Source organism: Pinus tabuliformis, chromosome 5_2 (assembly GCF_031772625.1).
Source record: "Pinus tabuliformis cultivar Carrire ecotype Pingquan chromosome 5_2, CPIR1, whole genome shotgun sequence".
Taxonomy (NCBI): Eukaryota; Viridiplantae; Streptophyta; class Pinopsida; order Pinales; family Pinaceae; genus Pinus; species Pinus tabuliformis.
Window position 1 is genome coordinate 448,467,016 of NC_142306.1, and position 22,308 is coordinate 448,489,323.

General features: G+C 36.6%; 1 pseudogene; it reads left to right on the plus strand.

Moving 5' to 3' along the window:
- The window catches only part of LOC149159601 (uncharacterized), a 33,971-nt pseudogene extending 20,344 nt beyond the window's left edge, over positions 1-13,627 (plus strand).
- The last annotated feature ends 8,681 nt before the right edge of the window (positions 13,628-22,308 follow it).

Sequence of the window (22,308 nt, forward strand, 5' to 3'; positions counted from 1 at the left end):
TTTCATTGTGCAAAACCTCTACACTCCACACTAAAGACTTTGCTAATTAATTGATTAAAGGTTGTGCTCTCATAATGAAAGTTGTCATAATTGTATAGAGCACAAAAGCGAAATCAAAAACTTTTATTGTAGAAAACATGAGACATCATTAGATTAGAAAACGTGAAACTTTTTATGTAATAGGAAAATGTGAAATATCATTAGATTATAAATTAATGTTACAAAGTTCCTTCCCACACAATGAAATCTCTCTGCTTAAGTGTGTCATGATGTTTCACACTTACGTATACGTATTATTGCTAATATTTTCATATTAAATAATCTATATCCCTGTATTGTCGTGATTTTTTCTCACTTACATATATGTATTATTGCTAATATCATTATGTCTACTACTATTCGCAATAACATCGAGGCAAGTGGTGGACCCATATGATATTATTGGTAATATTTTAATTATAAATAATCCATATCTTTGTATTCTGAATATCACTAGTCAATTGAGTAAAGGTTGTGTAGAGTGCGGACAAAACTTTGTACAATGAAAGCTCTCTGCACAATGAAATCTCTTCTCATAAGGAGTGTAAGCTTTGTTTATGGTTAAGCATGTATGTAGGAGTGCAAAGGAAGTCCATTGTGCGGACCTCCGCACTCCGCACTAAAGACTGTTAATTAATTAATTAAAGGTTGTGCTCTCATAATGAAAGTTATACTTTTATGTAATAGGAAAATGTGAAATATCATTAGATTACGAATTAAAGTTATAAAGTTCTTTCTGCACCTTTGTTTTCTCGCACATATCGTGCATAGCTAAATCTGTAAAGTTTTAAATGGAAAATAGTTTAAGATTAATTTTCCCTTTGTAACCCCATTATCTTGTGTTGAAAAATGCAGCAAGAAATTCTCAATTTGATTTTGCCTTGATTAAATTGAGAAAATTTGAAATTCCACATCAGCAGACAACTTGGAGGAGTTAACTGATGTGACTTGGGCCTTATCACTTAACTGAGATGACATGGGCCTTATCACTCAATTCGCTCGATTAATTCGAGTTAGGGGCATGAAGTTCAGTTGTATGTAGTGATTCCTAAATTTTAGGAGCCTAGGTTGAGTTAATTTCAATTGTAATTAGTTAAACTAGTTCCAACTATCAGTTAAACTAGTTAAGTAGTGGAACATCAGTCTAAATCAAAGATCATCTAATTAAATAATCAATAAGCTAACAATTAGCTCATGTATGCAAAGAATATGAGTTACCTAGTTGTGGTGGAGTTTCCAAGGTAGTTAACTAGCAGTTGTAAACTAGTTGAGTGTACAGGTGTTGCATGTGGTCAGGTGATCAACCCTGAGGATTTGTGCAAGCATTTTGGAGGAAATTCCTAATTAATAGGGGCCTATTTCCTCAGGAATTGCGCAAGCAAATAGGGGCTCAAGCAGAGGCAAAAATTGACTAATTTTGGGCCAAATCTCTTATTGAGCAGAGAGATAGGTTATGCACTTGTAGGTTGTGATCGGTTGAGAAAAGCAATTGTAACACATCTATATTCATCAAATTAATGCAAGAAGGCATTGGGGTTTTTAGAAATTTTCTTTCCCCAGGAAAAATACTATTTGCATGTGTGTGATTTCTTATTACATGTCTGAGATTTTTGTTCTAAATTGTGAATTAACTTTTGCAAACTAGTAGAGTAGGTTTGTGTCTTGTGATTTTAATTAAAACTTCATGAGCAATTCAAAGACTACACCATAATTTCTACATGGCATCAGAGCAGGATTCACATTAGAGCAAAAATTTCGAGTTTTTCTTAGGAGGTTCGAATTTAGATTTCAGTGCAGCAGGAGCTCTCAAAGAGCTGACAAGATGGCTTTCAATGGACTAAGGCTAGAGTATGTCTTGGAAGGCACCTCTAATTTTGTTGCATGGAGGATCGCATGGAGGCGGTATTAGATGACAATGGATTGCTATAATACATCAATACTAATGTTGAAAAACCATCAGAAGTTGATACCCAAAACCATGCTTAATGGAAGAAACATGTAGCCAAGGCGAGGAGAATAATCTTGGATGGAGTACAGGATCACATTATCTCAAATCTCCACGGAAAAGAAACTTTGTTCACAACGTGGAAAGCACTGATAAGATTGTTCAAGAATATTAGTGACCATAAGAAGCTGGCACTCAAGGATAAACTTTGAAGTATCAAGATGTAGAAGAATGACATTATTCCATAGTATCTGAGAAGGTTCACACAATGTCGCGATGAACTTGGTGGAGTTGGTGTTATTGTTCCAGAAGATGACTTGGTTAGCCTAACCCTTTTAAGCCTTCCCAAGAGCTGACATAGCTACTAAGATTGGGTGAACGGGAGGGAGAAACTACCAAATTGGGAACACTTATGGTCTGAAATGGTACATGAGGAAATAAGGCAGAATACCAGAGATGGAACCTCATCCAAAGAAGAGGAAGAGGAATTTTCTCTAGTCAGCAAAGGAATGAAGGACAAGGGAAATAAGTCCCAAGGTGAGGTTGAATCCAACCAAGAGGGAAAGAAGAAAGACTTGTCCAAAATAAAATGCTTCAATTGTCATGAATTCGGGCACTATGCTACAAAGTGTCCACACAAAAAGTCTAGCAAGAAGGAGGCTGCAGGAGGAGCAACAGGTGAAGCTTTGGCTTCATAATCTGAGCTTGAATTTACCGTTATTGCATGCATGGCCAACACTGTGATGGGAGTGTGTGGTACTTGGACTCTGGTGCCTCGTTCCACATGACTGGGTGTAGAGAGTTTTTCAGTGACATGGAGGAGAAAGATCTCTAGATGAATATTGAGTTTCAGGATGACGAAAGGTACAACACGACCGAGATTAATATAATTTCCTTTCAGAGGTATTCGAGATCCCCTCTTCGACTCAAGGATGTCATGTTCATTCCAAGCCTAATGAAAAATCTCATCTCAGTAGCAGTTTTGGAAGACTGTGGTTATGATGTGATCTTCAACAAAGTAAAGGCATTCCTAAGGCACATAGCCACGAGACAGGTGAAGCAGATCGGGGTTAGATTCAAGAACCTGTATGCACTTGAGGTAGAATGTGCATGCACATCTTTGAGGAGAAAGGCAGAGACCAAAGATATGGTAGTTGAGAGGGAGCTTGTTAAACCTCTTAACAAGCAACCTCATAAGGAGCCTCAAGAAGTTTTGCAGTAGCCACAAATGGAGAGGCAGAGAGGAGGAAGAGTGGAGACATCCACCCAAGCAAAGACCTCCAGTAGGGGAGAGTTTGAGCCAAGTGGGAAGAGTGATCACATGCAACTATACCTCCAGGAGTGAGGTGGAGTGATGTAGATCCTTAGTCCAAGAGTTAGAGAAATCTAGGCAGGGTCCATTGAGGCATTCTCCTCATGGATCGTTACCTTGCTACGGGGGCTCATAGTATTCAGTAGCAGGAGGATTAGTGTCATTCAGATATTAAGGAGTGTTGACAGCAAAGCAAAGTAGGAGGCTCAGTAGCAAAGTCATCAGCAGCACAATTTTCCTAGTAGATAGTTGTAAACACAATTGATTCAATTTGTTTCTTTTGGATGCTTCTCAGTTGTAGATGTTGTAGTAGCAGCAACAACAGTGAGAGGTGTTGCATGCAATATATTCCACATGTCCAAGATAAGGGGGCTCGATAATTCCTTTCTTGTTGAGAGAGAGTGTTGAAAAATGTAGCAAGAAATTCTCAATTTGATTTTGCCTTGATTAAATTGAGAAAAATTGAAATTCCATATCAGCAGACAACTTGGAGGAGTTAACTGAGGTGACATGGCTCTTGTCACTCAATTAGCTCAGTTAATTCAAGTTAGGGGCATGAAGTTTAGTTGTATGTAGTGATTCCTAAATTTTAGGAGCCTAGGTTGAGTTAATTCCAGTTGTAATTAGTTAAACTAGTTCTAACTGTTAATAGAACTAGTTGGTGGTCAGTTAAGTAGTGGGACATCAGTCTAACTCAGAGATCATCTAGTTAATTGATCAATCAGCTAATAATTAGCTCATGCATGCAAAGAATACGAGTTTCCCAATTGTGGTGGAGTTTCCAAGGCAGTTAACAAGCAGTTGTAAACTAGTTGAGTGTACAAGTGTTGCATGAGGTCAGGTGATCAACCCTAAGGAATTGCACAAGAATTTTGGAGGAAATTCCTAATTGATAGGGGCACTTTTCCTCGAGAATTGTGCAAGCAAATAGAGGCTCAAACAAAGGCAAAAATTGACTAAGTTTGGGTTAGAGCTTCTCAGTGAGCAAAGAGAGGTTATGCATTTGCAAGTTGTGCTTAGTTGAGCAAAGAAATTGTAATACATCTCTCTTCATCAGATTAATGCAAGTAGACATTGGGGTTTTTAAAAGATTGCTTTCCCTAGGAAAAATACTATTTGCATGTGTGTGATTTCTTATTGCATTTATGATATTTTTGCTCTAAATTGTGAATTAACTTTTGGAAAGCAGTAGAGTAGGTTTGTCTCTTGTGATTTTGATTAAAACTTCATGTGCAGTTGCAAATATACACCATAATTTCTACATCTTGCACAATCCTTGTGCTTCGCGCAATAAAAGTTTTGCACAAGGAAACATATATTACTAATTCGAAATTTGTTCATAGATAAATTAATTATGCATCGATGTTGTGCAGAGTTTCCACTATCGCCTTTAATTTTATTAATTGTTTGGTATTTGTTGATCAAGTTGGCATTAATGGCAAAGATAGAGGCTTAAAATCAAGGAAAGTTAGATCAATGGTATATTTAGATTGTTGGAGCGAGTTTGCAAGCATAGAGTCAGGGATTAGAGCCATAATTCGCAAAGTTTATTAGCAAGTGTGGCACAAGTTGAAGTTTATGGAGTGTGAACAAAACTTTGTACAATGAAAGCTTTCTGCATAATGAAATATATCGGCAGAAAACCCTCTGCATGAGTACAAATGTCGAGACTAAGTGAATTTTGTTTCAGTCCAGCAAAATCAACTTCTTATGTGCTCAAGACTTTGTTAATCAATTGATTAAAGGTTGTAATGAAAGATCTCCACACAAAGCTCTTCGCATAGTGGAAGATTTGATAATGGTTATCTTTGTGTAATTCAACATATGTACGAGGTTGCACAAGAATTCCATTGTATGAAAGAAGCTTTCAAGTTTTCATTGTGTGGACCTCTGCATTTCGCACAATGACAAACCTTCACACAAATCATACACGCTCACACTCATAAACAAGTTTTTTAATCACAAAATTTACAAAAAATACTTTTGTTCATGTCGACACCTATAAACAATGTTGCTCCCCGCCATTATGTTATTCGTTGGCTTTTAGAAGAAGTGCGAACCATATTGCGAATATCGCCATGTCTACCGATATTCAAAATAACACCGAGGCATGTGGTGGACCCATACAATATTACTAGTAATATTTTAATAATAAAAACTCATATCTTTGTATTCTGAATATCATCAGCCAATTGTGTAAAGGTTTTGCAGAGTGCATACAAAACTTTGTACAATGAAATCTCTTTGCACAAAAATCCCTGCATAAGCAGTGTAAGCTTTGTTTATGGTTATCTTTGTGAAGTTAGGCATATCTGCGGAAGTGTGGAGGAAGTCCATTGTGCGGGAGAAGCTTTCAAGCTTTCATTGTGTGAACGTCCGCACTCCGCACTAAAGACTTTGCTAATTAATTGATTAAAGGTTGTGCTCTCACAATGAAAGTTGTCATAATTGTGTGGAGCATGAAAGCAAAATTGAAACTTATATTATAGAAAACGCGAAATATCATTAAATTAGAAAACGTGAAACTTTTATGTAATAGGAAAATGTGAAATATCATTAGATTACGAATTAAAGTTATAAAGTTATTTTTGCACCTTTGTTTTCTTGCACGTATCACACACTACTAAAATTGTAAAAGTTTTAAATGGAAAATAGTTTAAGATTATTTTTCTCTTTGCACCCCCATTATCTCGCACAATCCCTGTTCTCTGCACAGTAAAACATTTGTACAAGTAAATCTCCGCACAAGGAAACATAATAGTACTATTTCAAAATATGTTTATAGTTAAATTAATTATGTGTCAAGATTGTGTGTAGTTTCCACTATCGCCTTCGATTTTCTTGATTATTTGGTAGTTGTGGATTGAGACAACATTAATGGTGAAGACAGAGGCTTAAAATCAAGGAAAGTTAGATTGATGGTATATTTAGATTGTTGGAGCGACTTTGCAAGCATAAAGTCAGGGATTATAGCCATAATTCATGAAGTTTATTAGCAAGTGTGGCACAAGTTGAAGTATATGGAGTGGAAACAAGACTCTTTACAATGAAAGCTCTCCACACAATGAATTTTTTTGCACAAAGCTCTCTGCATGATGAAATCTTTTTGCCAAGTGCAGAGAATAGTGATTTTCCCGCACTGCTGCATAATCAATTTCTTTTGCACTTAAGACACCGCATTGTAGATTTTTTTTTGGAACACGTGTAGGATTGCAAAGCTTTGTTTGAGAGTGGAAAAGTTCAAAGACAACATACAATGTCGCACAATCAACTTCTCTACACTTCATAGCCAATATACAATATCAATTTTCATTTATCAAATTTAATATCACATATTGTACTCATTATTTGTACAATTTAACATTAGTGTTTATAACATATTTTATTACATAATTATTGTAATGATAACAACTAATGTACAAATTGTTGGAAGCATTTAGTACTAGAGCATGTGAGAAAGGACAAGTGTATTATATGCAAAAACTTTGTCGAGACGAAAATGTTCATGAAGATGTGAAAACTTGGAAATAACACTTAGCGTTAAATAATTAATTAATGCTTAGTAGTGATATTAATATCTATTCAGCCCACGGGGTTTTGGATTGACGGTGAATGGGTGCGCTGTTAAGGCACTCCTTGCGATAGGTCACCGGTTCAATTCCCCGTGGGTACTTAGTTTAGTCTTAACATAGAAGAAAAAAAAAAAAAAGAAAAAAAAAAGATATTAATATCTATTCAGCAAATCGATACGCAATTTCATTATCCATGAAACACTTAAGATCATTTACTTTGATGCACTGTGTAATGATTATTGGTTTCAAAGATATCAATAAAATCATATCTATCGATATTATAAAATACTCTTTTCAATATTTCTTCACTGAATTCAAGTATACATAGTACTTTTAAAAGGATGACTTCAGTTAGAGATGTTGTTAGTGCTGGTGATCGATAATTTGTATCTACATGTGACCAATCAGAAATGTTAGTCGTAAACAGAGGATATGTGGAGGAAGTATAATTTACGGGTTAGACATTAGGTTGCAGGCCAAGTGATAGTTATGTGAATGGACTTGCTTATGTTTCTTCATTGGCAGATCAAATTTATTTAGAAGGTTGTTTCTCGACTAAATAGTTTGAGACTCATTTCTATTATGTTGTGCATACATGAAGTGCAACATGGAGATGGATGGTGTTATTCAAAGCATACCGATTTTTGGCAATGTAATGATCCTGAAAGTTTTTCGGATCTTGAAATTTTTGTTATGTTATTAAAGTGAAAATTTTACAATGAGAGCTTTTATTTTGTAGAAAAAACTTATAATAGTTTTGGAATGCTAGTTTTTAGCTTTTGCACAATGACATAAACCATACCAAGTTATAAATTGTTACTTAATTCGCTTATTTGAGTGAACATAGTTCATTTAATATTTGGATAATGTGACAAAGGCAATAAGGCATCCAAGTCACATATTAACATCTAAGCTCTGAAATCACTTTGTCTTCCGCACAGTAAAAGTTGGTCGATAGCAAGGCAAGCTTACATACTAAATGTGTTGAATACACATTGGTTCAATGAATAAATTAAAAAAAGACTTCTATTTATTAGTAGGAGAGATTTAGTTAATCAAAATAGAATGTGGTTTAGGGTATTAATAAGATAATATCTCAATATCGATTTATGAAGCATGCAAAACATTCCAATCATGAAACGTAATCCTATCAATTGGACTATGTCAAGTTGGAATTTAAGTCCAATTTCGCAATAATATTTTTTTATTATTAAAGATCAAACAAATCAATATTAGCCATATTGATGATGATCACTAGTTAATGAATACCATTAAAGTCAATAGTTGTTAAATGTCGTTTCAGAACTTAGATGTCAATTCGTGATTTAGATGGCTTATCACCTTTCACGCATTATATGTAGACTTGTTGCCTGTGAAAGCAATTTGTCAATGTTCATTTTGTTCTCAATTTGTTAGTAAGTTATAGGAAACTGACTTATTTTATTTGTTCTGAAATTGTTGAGTGTTTTAGGTTTTTCTCTATAATTTGTCAATTGTTTTTTGAATTTGTTACTAAGATCGAACAAATGGCCCAAAGAAGCAATGGCATAAGCATATGGCAAGAGGTGCATGCAAAGAGCTAAGAGATCATAATGCTCAACCAAGATATCTTAATGCTAATGGATAAGATACTGGAACTTCAACAAACGCTTAGGAAACTCGAAGATGGACTAGATGTCATAAGAACGTTGTCAAAAGAGCTCTTGCAAAATATGAACAGAGCAATCAGATCTCCATTCTGGCAACATAATCAGTAAAAGTGTTAATCTCCAAAAATAATGGTTAATTAGTAAATAAATCATTACCAAATTTTGTTATTTGTTCAACCAATTTTGAAATTCAATATATGCTAAAGGCTATGTATTGTAATATTCTCAACATAGTTAAAGAAAAGAAAACATATCAAACTATTCTGGATTATAGATGTATGTATAGATGCAACATATTTTATAAGTTATATTGTAATCTTGCTTATATTCGATTTAGAAATTTGTTTCAGCTTTGTATGATAATGATTTATTTAGATATTTGTTTAAATCTTGCATGAAATAACTTTTTTAATAGAAATAATATTGGATTGGTCAACAATGTAAACAAAGAAAATTATGATTGTAAAGTCCATTAATTAATAACAATGTCACCAGAAAATGATTAACCAAGTTGCAAACTCCCGCGTAACCAAGTTGCAATATTGTCTGACTAGTTATAGAACTTGCAAATTTGATAAATCAATAAAACAATAAGAAACAAGATTGCAAGAAAGCAAACACGAATAACATAGTACAAAACATAGAACCTAAAAAAAATAGTTCATTGAAATATGTTCTTGTACAATGTCATATTAGCATTTGCATTAGTAGAAGCAATCACCTTGTTTGCTCTAATGATTGCATTCCTAATCTTGTTCTCATAATCCTAATCATCGAATAAAACAAAATAGTCGTTTGACAATGGTCTAATTCCTAAACCATAAACTATAAGTGTAATGCCCCACTTAAATCTTATCCTGCAAATTTTATTAATGTTTACATTATCTGAAAATATTGAGAAATATTGGTCTAATATAAAATTCATGATTTCTGTTATTCAAATTCACAACATACTTTCTCAATTGAATCTTAGGTAGGATATGGTCTCCTTCAATTATTTCAAATAATATATGTATTCATCTCACATTCCCCAATGTACCCTCACATTTACTAGGGAGAAGACATGGTCCTCTCCATTTAATTACATCTCACATTACCCAATGTACCCTCACATTTACTTGGGAGAAGACATGGTCCTCTCCAACTCATTATCAATATATATATATTCATCTCACATTCAGCAATGTACCCTCACATTTACTAGGGAGAAGACATGGTCATCTCCATTTAATTATCAATATATATATTCATCTCACATTCCCAAATGTACTTTCAGATTTATTTCGGAAGAGACATGGTCCTCTACCATTAATTTCCTAATTTTATATTCATGTCACAATTCCAAATGTACTCCCAGCTTTACTTGGGAGAAAAGAAGTCAAAAGTAAGGATGGATGAGAAGTTAATGACATTAATGAGAGGTGGTTGAGATGGAGAAGAGAGGGAGGGTATAAAAAGGGAAGGGGGAAGGGAGAAAAGGGGAGGTGGGTTTTTGCTTATGATGGTGGGTTGGTTGTGATTTTAAGATTTGTTGTGATTTTGGAGACCTTAAGAACCCGTGGAGGTTTCTTGGGTTGTTGAGAGGAGGGAAATATTGTTCATCTTGGTCTGGATCATTCATCTTGGACACACACACTACATCTGGTTGGACTTGGGCTTGGAGGGCTAGGGAACCTATGGAGGTTTCCTGGGCTAGGGATTATTTCCTAGTTGGCTGGGAGGTAAATCCAGTTGGGTCCGTCAAGAGGAGCATTCAGCAGGACAAAGGCATCTCCACCAGCCACCGGTACAGGTATTCCTCCATAGATTACTCATGTAAATTTTATTAGAATGAAATATTCACCATAAGTTATAAGGATTAGAATGTAAATGGTAAATTTTATTTGTTTAAAAGTCTTGTAAGTAAGTAAACTATTGCCTCTTATTGCATTTAAATTCTTCAGAAATAGATCTGTTAGCAGACCCTAGGATAGGGCTCTTACACATGGTATCAGAGCTTTGGTTCAAAATCTGGACCTTGAAACCTGTTACTTTGTCTTGGCTTGGTTGTGAATGCTGGTTTTGAGAGTGCACATATTCTAGTGGGCTCAACTTCTAGAAAAAAATTGGGCTCATTTTCCATGAATGTAGCTGTTAGAAATGGATGGTTGGGGGATGAAATTGCGCCTTTTTATTAGTCTTGCCCTACTATTTTAAAGGGGGCTGAAGGATTGCGTGTCGTGGTTCATTTTTCTGAAAGAGCTGGTGGCTGGTTTCTTTTGAAGTGCACCCTTGAGGATGAGATTTCTGCTACGTGTTCACTATCGAATATGAAACTTCTTCAGTATGGGTTATGGAGTTCTCTTATTTTGGTAAAATTGTTATATTATGTAAAAAAAAAGGGACTCTCACGAGAAGCAATTCCTCAGCTGCATTTTCTCTGAGTTACGGTGAAAAATCACGTTTGAAAGGTTTCTTAATAGTTTTATAACTTATTTTCCTACTGTGGCAAGGGAATGCGAAGAAGATTTTGGGTGTGCTAAATAATCAAGGGAAGAATTGTACTCTGTTTGGATATCTCAACAAATGCACTATTTCTTTGGCCCCTAGAGTGATTTCCCTCAGCAAAATCTAGATCCATTCATCCTCATCTTAAATAAGGCACTAGTATCCTTTCTTCTCAACCATTTCCATTCTTCTAGCTTGTTTTTCAGGGGTAGAAGAATTGAGCCTGACTTGGTAAACACATCTTGAGTTTGCTACCCCATTGTGCCCAGTGCACAACCCTTTACATGGTAACATAAATTGGGGCGCTGGTTGGCACTAATAAGACCATACTTTTGCCATGTGCCTGGTCACATAAATTTATTTTGAGTGCCGAAGTATGTATGAAGGGGATTTAGGCATGCTATACATTTGAAAATCCTTACTAAGATGCTCCCTTCTCAATCATCCTAACCTTGACAAGGGTGTGGAGCATAGGTTCTTGAAGGAATAGTTTGCATGCAAACTGTTTATTGCATGTATGAAACTTTTGCATCAGTGTAACAACCATCAATTACCTGTCTTGCGTTTTGGTTCGGATTCATGATGGTCAACTGGAAAGTGTCATTTCAGTATCTAGAAGTCATCAGCGCACCATATATGCACAAATTCTTTGATATCTAATCTACAAAAAAAATTAAAAATTTGAGCTTTATCCAAAGTTGCTCATGAACTGTTTGACAAAATGTGCGCATGATTTTTTATTTTTATTTTTCTTAACTTTCGCTTCTACTCATGATATCTTGGGTGTTGGTTTTCATTTAAAGATGGGAAATGCTATTTAGTGTCTGTGAACCACAATAAATCAGTACAAGACATAAGCTCCAAGCCTCTGGGTTATTCTCACTTAAATTTTGAATTTTGTCTTTGGCTGCACATCAACTGTTTGTAGAAAGGCGTACGTGAGATCTTCTCTAATTTCCATAAAATCTTTTGATTCTAATGTGGGTTATGGCCCACAAACCTAAGGGAATCTAGCGCATTCATCTTCTCAAATACCATTTCTGCATCCTTGATATGCTCACATTTAGGATATACTGTGACAAGCGCATTTCCCACAACAACATCAGACTCTAGTCCATATTCAAAAACCTTAGCATGGACTTGCCTAACCTGCTCAACAAGTAGCCAGGCACGAAACCCTCTTTAAATTCCAACTTTTGGACTCTAGCAGACCAGAAAAGGGCATGCAAACGACCCCTAAAGGCGATCAAATATATTTCACATAGCAACATAGTACGTCTAATAACTGAAGAACCAGATCTTCAGAAATCGTTGGACATCTTCAACAATGCCGCAAAACAACAAGGGTGTTATCACAACTTTACGACCTACAATGTCCTCATCAACAAGCTTAGAGAAGCCAAGAAATTCCAAGACGTCAAAGGGATTTTGAAACAGATGTCTATACTGGGTTGCAGATGCCATGAGAGTCTCTTCACAAATCTCATGAAGCTCTACTACAGAGCCTGCATGCTTGAGAAATCAAAGGAAATCTTTTACAGGATGAGGCTTTTCAATTGTAAGCCATCACTGTGGGCCTTGAGTACTCTGCTTAATCTCTTTGTGGAAGCCGGGCGCCTGGATTTGGCGGAGGAAGTGATTGCAGATTTGAGGAATTTGAGGTTAGTTCCCAATGCACGCATTTCTAATATTTTCATTAATTTTCATTGCGAGGTTGGAAATTTTGAAAAGGGCTTTGAGATTTTGGAGGAAATGGATAGGGTTCAGTGTGCTCCCAACTGTTATTAGTTATTCAACATTGATGGATGGGGTATGTCGTGTGGGAAAACCGAAGGAGGCCGTTGGGGTTTTTGAAGGAATTCGGACCAAGGGAATTGTTCCTGATGCACTTGCATATAATGTTTTAATTAATGGATTTTGTGATGCTGGGAATGTGAATGGGGCGATGAAGATCTTTGATGTGATGAAGGAGAACAGGTGTAAACCCAACAATGTCAATTTTAGTTATATTATGAATGGCCTATGCAAGGAAGGGAGGGCACATGAGGCCTCTGAGCTCTTGGGTGAGATGCCCACAACCGATTGTCGACCCGATGCAGTGACTTATACAACCCTGATCAATTGCTTTTGCAAAGAGCGCATGACTGAGGAGGCGAAGAGAATGATTGTGGAGGATTGCGGAGATGAAGGCTACAGGGTGTGTGCTAGATCTTATTACTTACAATATATTAATCGGTGGTTTGTGTAGGGAGTGCAAATTCGAGGAAGTTTTTGGGGGCCTAGATGAGATGTCGCGCTATGGGTGTGTTCCAAATAGGGCGAGCTATAGGGTTTTGCTCAAATTTCTTTGCAAGGAAGGGGAATTTAAGAAGGCTTTGGCCATCCTTGATCAAATGCTGAAGAGAGGTTTCATTCCCCATTTTGAGACCTCTAATGCATTGCTTGTTGGTCCCACTAAAGCGAGCAAGATACCAGATGCCACTAAGGCTCTTTATGGCTTAGCAGATAGGGGTTTTGCTCCTTCTGAAGGTACGTGGAATTGCTTGATCACCTCTGTTGCAAGGAGAGGAAGCTAAGTAAGGTCACTAAAAGGTTTCAGAGAATATTGCAAGGAGAGGATTAGTTACTTTATTTCTCTACAATGTGCTTTTCCCCCTTCAGGGCAAAGTTGCTACTTGGCACGATACGATCTTTGTTTTTTGTTTCAGTGACAATTCCTATTTGAGCAGCAACCAAAGGAGGCAACTGCGTTGAGCAAATTTTTTTCCCTCAAAAGAGATGGTGTCAATTTTGGCTTTAGTACTTGAACAAATTTATGAATGTGCTGGTGAAGAATGAGGTCCTAAGCTCATAAAGGATGGTAACACTTCACAAAAAAAACATGATACTTTTTCCATATTGATGACTTGAGTTGCAGGTAAATTTGGGTTTCTAGCTGGACTAGAAGGGATATTATTTCAAACTTCCAAACCATTTGCCAGATAACACTTTAATAGCTCTTTGTGTAATCAATGATGGAAGGAACAATGTACATTGATTAAATGAGCAGAGCCATGACTCCATGGACCACCAATTGGTTTGATGTTAGGCCTCTATACTACTAGTGTAACCCCTTATTGTTATTAGTACAACCCACTTATTATATTGATGTACCCATGTAGTGCCCATCTTGTTACTATTGTGCCCCATAGAAGCCCACTATTATTATTATTGTGCCCTTACATTATTATTGTTATGTCGGTTGTGATTATGTTATGACCCCTTAGACTCCTATATATAGAAAGGAGGTCTTTTCATTTGTATCATCCAAGAATTGTTCATTTATGTAATGTAAAGGAGGTTGCCCCCTCGAAGAGGCTGAATTCCAAGGCATTGATCTATCTTTTCTATCTTTTTCTTGAGCTGGTTTCATAACATTTGGTATCATAGCTTTGGATTCTAGGGTTTCGCTGCTCTAAACAGGTCATCGTGGCATTTTCGCTATAACTTTTTTTCTGCGATGTTTCAGAAGCTAAAAAAAACCCATTTGAGACAAGATCGCGCAGAAGCTCGACTCTAAATTTTAGATCTTTTCGCGCTATATTTGCGGAGATATGATCTGAGGAAGTTGGTCTTTTTGTAGACTCCTGAATTACATTCCAAACAGGTGACTTTGGGAAAATCATCATAACTTTCTCTATGAGCATTGGATTCAAATTTCATAAGAAGGTACAGAAAGAGGACGGACTGTAGTTTCTTGTAGATATTTTTCAGAGCCAAAGGTCAAAACAATGACACGTGGCACTTCATACAAGTTTGCTCTTCTGGAAAGGTCTATAATCAGGTCATGTTGGGAGATTGTGCATAACTCTTTCTTGGAGAATCCAAATTGGATCAAACTAGTGGCATTGGAAAGAGGACGCAGAGGGCTACTACAGGTTGCAATTTCAGAATTGAAAGATCCGAAAGTACATAGTTACATTCGTTTCAAGATCAAGCTCCTAAAATCAAGAAAAAGCAAGATGAGGAAGTTTGATGGCAAGGATCCAGTAAATTGGATACTTCAGATGGAGCAATATTTTGATCTACATGGTGTACCACTGTTACAAAAGGTATGTATTGCATCTTCATGTTTAGAACCGGATCAATTTTTATGGTATGAAGGGCTTTTTTCTCGCAAACAACTTGTTATGTGGTCAATTTTCACGGAGGAAATGGTAGCACATTATGAAGATACAAAGAGCAACACCTTCTTTAGGGCAACACCACAACAATTGGAAATAGTAATAGGGCTTTGTGACATAGTGGAAAGAAAAATTATGGAAACTAGGAAGCATACCCCTTACAACTATAAAGATGGAAGTGTTGTTTCTCCTAGCCTTCCACAACCTACAAGGGTTACACCACAACAATTGGAAGAAAAAAGAGAAAAAGGGCTTTGTTACAATTGTGATAGCAAATGCACTAAAGGTCATAAGTGTGCTGAGAAGAAATTATTTTACATAGAATATGAAGAGGAGGAAGAAAAGGATCAAGAAACATCAAAAGAAGAGGATATACGCGAGGACCCCACCCCAGAGCAAGAAGAAATGAATCAAACCATATCTTGTAAAGCATTGGCAAGAATTACCACTCCTCAAAATCTCAAGATAGAAGGACATATCAAGAAGAAAAAGGTGCAAGAAGTGAAAGATCACCTTGAGAAAGAAGAAATAAATCCAACCATATCTTGTAAAGGATTGGAAGAAATTGCCACTCCTCAAACTCTAGAGATAGAAGGACATATTAAGAAGAAAAAGGTTCAAGCAGTGAAAGATCACATCGAGAATCAACAACAAGTTCTCCAACCTTTAAAGGATAACGCCACTTCGGTGCAAAATCAAATGAAAAAACAGGTAGATCAACATCGTAGTTAAAAATGTTTTGATGTAGATGATTGGGTATTTTTACTGCTACATCTCAAGCAAGCTATTTATGAGAAGGAAATGTTGGCAATACTACATGCACTTAAAAAATGGCGACCTTACCGAATGGGAAGACTCTTCAAGGATGAGGATGTGGAAGCATTGTTTTGTACTATTTCTATTATCCAACCAGATTGGATAAATGAAGCAAGGGATGAATGGAAGAAGGATGAAGAAGTATGGCCACTTATTCAAAATTTGCAAAAGATCCCAATTCAAACAATATTTCCAGAAATTGAAGAGGAAGGAAAAATCATATTGGAACCTGGAGCAGTCACAGAAACAAGAACTCGACAGCTACGAAATCGATCAATTTCAGAGTATCTCATCAAGTGGAAGAACTTACCCGCTAAAGATTCCACATGGGAGGACAAGAATTTTATACAGAAGCATCAAGAACTACTCAAGCGTTGAGGACAATGCTTTTTGAAGGAGAGGGGCATGTTAGGCCCCTATACTACTAGTGTAACCCCTTATTGTTATTAGTAAAACCCACTTATTATATTGATGTACCCATGTAGTGCCCATATTGTTACTATTGTGCCCCATAGAAGCCCACTATTGTTATTATTGTGCCCTTACATTATTATTGTTATGTCGGTTGTGATTATGTTATGACCCCTTAGACTCCTATATATAGAAAGGAGGTCTTTTCATTTGTATCATCCAAGAATTGTTCATTTATGTAATGTAAAGGAGGTTGCCCCCTCGAAGAGGGTGAATTCTAAGGCGTTGATCTATCTTTTCTATCTTTTTCTTGAGCTGGTTTCATAACACCTGACCACCCATTATGTCTTGATCTGAACATGTTATTGGCTCAATGTCAAACAACTTCCCTGAGACTATATAATTAATCGACATTGGCATGATCTGTTCACTTGATGCCATCCAAATCATCATAACTTATGGAAGATGAGCAAGAACATAAGTTATTGATGACAGACATCCAAGAATTTTAGTGCCAGATTGAAAATTTTGGAAAGTTCCTCCTTTCCTGCTATATACATGCAATTCTTGCTATGACATTAGATACGTTGTTCCATTATTATGCTTCACTAATTGAGGGTTTGTGATGAAATTAATTATGTAGTTAATGGATATTTGTATTTTTAATACTTATGTTGGTTTCGCTATATTAGCTATGTCTTTAGTTGCCACTAAAAGCAATAATAAATTGGCAGAATTTTATGGATATATAGTTATAAAGTTATGGTGGTTCGTGATGAGTCTTGACATGGAGTAATGTATACTTGCAAGTATGAAATTCCAGGAGAGTGTAAACGTATATTGAATATTCATTTTCTCAAGGGGTTGCATGTGGAGTGGGCCCAACCCTTAATTACCCTGAATTAGCAAGTTGTTTCCGTGTTTACGACAACTGTCCAACTGTGAAGCAATCAGTGCACGCACAATCAATTTACAGCACTAATCGTTTTTCACTGCTACCACAACCAGTGACAGATGATAGCCACTTGTTTGAGATTCTTTGTGGCTGAGATGCTAACACTCTGTTTCCATAGTTTAACTGCATTTTATGGCACATATGCATTATAATAAAGGTTATAATTTGTATGATTATCTCAGTTGTTGTTCAACACAGTACCATTTAGTTGGCATCAAAATATAACAAGCACTGAATCCTAGCCTTCTATAATGATCAAATTCTCATTAACAGCTACCTGATTAAGATCAGACAGTTTAGCTGGGGCAAATTGGGCCAAGTTTGCAAATATATTTTGTGTTGGCTGCCTTGTGCATCTCCCTGATGCACTGCTTGGAGCTACTGTTCTCGAGACTAGAGACACTGCATATCAATACTCATATTTTTCATTTGCACTCTTTGTGCAGAGAGAATGTTTGTTATAACGACCTCCACATGCATCCTTTGTGCTTTTGAAGTGCCATGTTCATGGCATGCAAACATTCTCATAATAATTTTTTTTTTAATTGAAATTCATCGTCATCTTTTTAAGGTAGCATTGCTTCCTGCAGGGTTCCATTGACCCTCAAAGTTCCAGGATGGAGTTAGAAGGATTGATTTATCAACTTGTATGCCATTGTGTTCAGGTCTCTTAAAACATGTTTGATTTGACTGTGAGGAATCCAAGTGAGTGATCAAAAAATTCTCGTGTAAAGATGGCAAAGTGTGGAGTCAAATGAAAGGTTCCCAAAGGAAGATGACAGATGGAGTCATTAAAAGTCACCTATCGTAATTAGAGATCTAATTGGTAAAGATCGAACCAGAACGATGCCTTGGAAGAGAGCATACATGTCAGCCTGGTTGTTAGAGGCTATTCCTAGGCTCCATGAGTATTCCTGTGTTATTTGTCCTTACGAGCCAAAGAGAACCTTCCCACACCTACCACTCCTTCGGATCCCCAATTAACAGAGTAAAGCTAATGAATATTTGTTAAGGGGCTGTCAGAAAAGTCTAGTTTTGATGTCCATAAGTTGCTATCTTTTTGAAGCTTTAGCTTTTTAGTATACAAGATGATGCATAATAGAAACTAGATTACTATAATTTTTATTAGGTAAAATCATCTCGTTTGCCTCATTTACCTTTCTTCGAACATGTCGTTTTAGCAGGTGCTTTGAGTAAGGTGGTCCTCCTTTTTTCAGCGTCCAAGTTTCCAACACTGAAGCACTTTTTTTAGGACACTTTTTACATCTATACATGCGTTTTTGTAGACTAATATATACCCAACAACATTGTTAGGAAATGTCGAACACTAGTTCAAAAAAAAAAAAATCATTAAAAAGTTCATTAAGTGGTTTCCCAAATGCCCAAAGCTTCAGTTGGAGTGGCTAGAGCTGTTTGGAGTTTTCATAGGAATTGTCACTTGGTTTTACTACTATTATTATCCATTTTATTTTGTGGGAGAGATGGCTAAATTCACCTTGCTTAAGCATTATCGGAACAACTTTTGAATGAATTGATTTGGTAAGATGACAAATAGTCTTTAATGTTCAATCTAGTTACACAGGACAACTTCCATGCTTAACTTGCTAATTTTTTTTACATAAGTCTGATTCTGGATAAAATGATCAAGTCTCTTCTTTCCTCAATTGTCAGTGTGCTTTCATTGAGTAGAAAAATTACAATCATTTTATGGCAAAAGTGAGTGGCATGGTGACACCCTTGGTCTCATAACAAGTTGCATTGCATCCCAGGGGGAACACAACAAAAGTTAAATTTTTAGTATAAATGCCCACATGGAAGACTGGCAAGTGTAACCAACATAAGCAAAATGAGAACCAGCATAGGCCTAATCATATTCAGCAACAAACTGATTGCCTTGTAGGGGGTATTGTTTCTCCTTGAAACCCCATTTGGTGTTGGGTTGGGGCTTTGATTTATGGGCAGCTTCCAAGCATGTCCCTTATCTTTACCTCCCCATATTGTAAGTTGGCAGCTTCCACGCATGTCCCTTATCTTTACCTCCCGATATTGTAAGTTGTTTCATAGGTGGTAGCATCTCTCTTTACTAGTCGTGAATACTCTTTTCTGTGGTGCCCTTTACACCTCACTCTCCTTGCTTCCTACATCCTAAATTGGATACACATGATTTCCCGGTGATGGTCTTTAATTCAGTTGGACCTTGGTGACTATATAAATCTACATAGAACAATTGCATTGTGGCCAACTAGTGTCCTCAGATGCTCCAATTCTACTGCTAACTCTATCATGTTTTTGGATCACCTGTACGGATAAACAGGCCCCTGCTTTGCATATTCTATGCAATATAACACCACCAAGCCAAATGGAACTTGTCTACACACCTCTGATGGCATTATTCTGCAACCACATGGATGTTGTGCATGTTGATGATAGGATGCAGGTCTTATTGATATGCACAACTTTGAAGGGACACAAATAAATGTTTATTATTTTTGAGTTGAATTGCCACATTTCATGTGACACGAGATGAGCTCTACCTTGCTTAGCAATATATCTAGTCTACTAACTTGGTATTAACTTAAGAAAAATGGGGAGATTGTGTCAGATTTCACGCACACAAGCACAAGCTAGAAAAATAGAGGAATTTCCAATTAATCCCCTAAATTTGCATTGCATAACACTATGGATTTTATCATACAAAATTCGTTTTAAAGTTGTCGCCAATCGTAAAGATATGTTGTTAGCCTAAAAGAGACAATCCCCAAAGTGTTTTTTTTACCCTAAACTTGTGTTTATCTTTTCATTCCAAGCACACTTCTATATTTATCCTTATTCTAAAAGGAATTATTTGCCTTATTATTATTGTTATGAAACCAGCTCAAGAAAAGATAGAAAAGATAGATCAACGCCTTAGAATTCAGCCTCTTCGAGGGGGCAACCTCCTTTACATTACATAAATGAACAATTCTTGGATGATTCAAATGACAAAACCTCCTTTCTATATATAGGAGTCTAAGGAGTCACAATATAATCCAGCCGACCCAACAATAATAATATAAAGCCACAAAAAAAACAATAGAGGGATTCTATGGGGCACATAATTAACAACATGGGGGTAATAGGGGCACGACAATATAAATAAGGGGTATAACTACAATAGTAATGGGGTAATCACTAGTATTATAGGGACCCAACATGCCCCTCTCCTTCAAAAAAGTGTTGTCCTCAACGCTTGAGTAGTTCTGGATACTTCTGCATAAAATTCTCATCCTCCCATGTGGAATCTTCAGCGGATAAGTTCTTCCACTTGATAAGATACTCTGAAATTGATCGATTTCGTAGCTGTCGAGTTCTTGTTTCTGTGACTGCTTCCGGTTCCAATATAATTTTTCCTTCCTCGTCAAGTTCTGGCAATATTGTTTGAACTGGGAGCTTGTCGCCTATAACCTTCTTTAAACATGAAACATGGAAAACTGGGTGCAATCGAGAAGCTGCAGGAAGCTCCAATTTGTATGCCATAGTACCAATCTTTTGCAACACCTTGTACGGACCATAATACTTTGGTGATAATTTATTATCCTTCTTAGCTTGCTTTAGGGACATTTGCTTATATGGTTGTAGCCGTAGGAATACCCAATCACCTACATCAAAACTTCTTTCACTGCGATGTTGATTTGCCTGTTGTTTCATTTATTTTGTGCCAACACGAGGTTATCCTTTAAGAGTTGGAGGACTTGTTGTTGATGTTCGATGTGATGTTCCACTGCCTGAACCTTAGAATTTTCTCTTAAATATGATGTGATGGATGGTGGTTGATACCCATAAAGTGCCATAAATGGGGTCATTTTTGTTGTTGTATGGAAGGAAGTGTTATACCACCATTCAGCCAGAGGCAACCATTTGACCCATTGTGTCTGTTTATCAGATACAAAGCAACGAAGATATCCTTCCAAACATTTGTTTACTATCTCAGTTTTCCCATCAGATTGAGGATGATAAGATGAGCTATGAGCTAACTGAGTACCAAGACAAGAAAATAATTCTGTCCAAAAATTTCCAGTGAAAATGGGATCTCTGTCACTTACAATAATCTTTGGGTTTCCATGTAGCTTTTGAATTGTTTCCATAAATGCAGTAGAAACTGTACTGGCTTTAAATGGATGTGATAATGCACAAAAGTGTGCATACTTGGTAAGTCTGTCAACTACCACCATGATGACACTCTTTCCCTCAGACTTGGGTAAACCTGTGATAAAATCCATTGAAACCTCCTCCCAACGTTGGCTTGGAATGGATAAAGGTTGTAATAGACCCGGTGTCTTAATTGTTTCAACTTTATTTTGTTGGCAAACCAAACATTCTGCCACAAACTTTTGAATATCTGATTTAAGGCCATCCCAAAAAATTCCTTCTTAACCCTGTGGTAAGTTTTTAAAAATCCTGAGTGCCCTCCTAAGGGAGAAGTGTGCAATTCCATAAGAATCTTTTGTTTTAGCTGGGAATTCTTACAGAGGTATAAGCGATCTTTGTACCATAACGAATCATTTTGCCAGCTAAATGTATCAGACGTACTGGAATCTTGTTGTAGCTTTCGAATAAGTGCCCACACTTCTTCATCATTCTTCCATTCCTCCCTTGCTTCGTTTATCCAATCTGGTTGGATAATAGAAATGGCGCACAACAATGCTTCCACATCCTCATCCTTTCTTGAGAGTGCATCTGCCACCACATTTTGCTTCCCTTTTTTGTAGATGATTTCAAAGTCATAACCCAACATCTTTGTGACCCACTTTTGTTGCTCTTCAGAGGATAATCTTTGTTCTAAAAAGTATTTAAGGCTATCATGATCCGTTTTTACCTTGAAGTGTCTTCCCATTAGGTAGGGTCGCCATTTCTTAAGTGCATGGAGTATTGCCAACATTTCCTTCTCATAAATAGCTTTGCTTAAAAACTTTCCCTTGA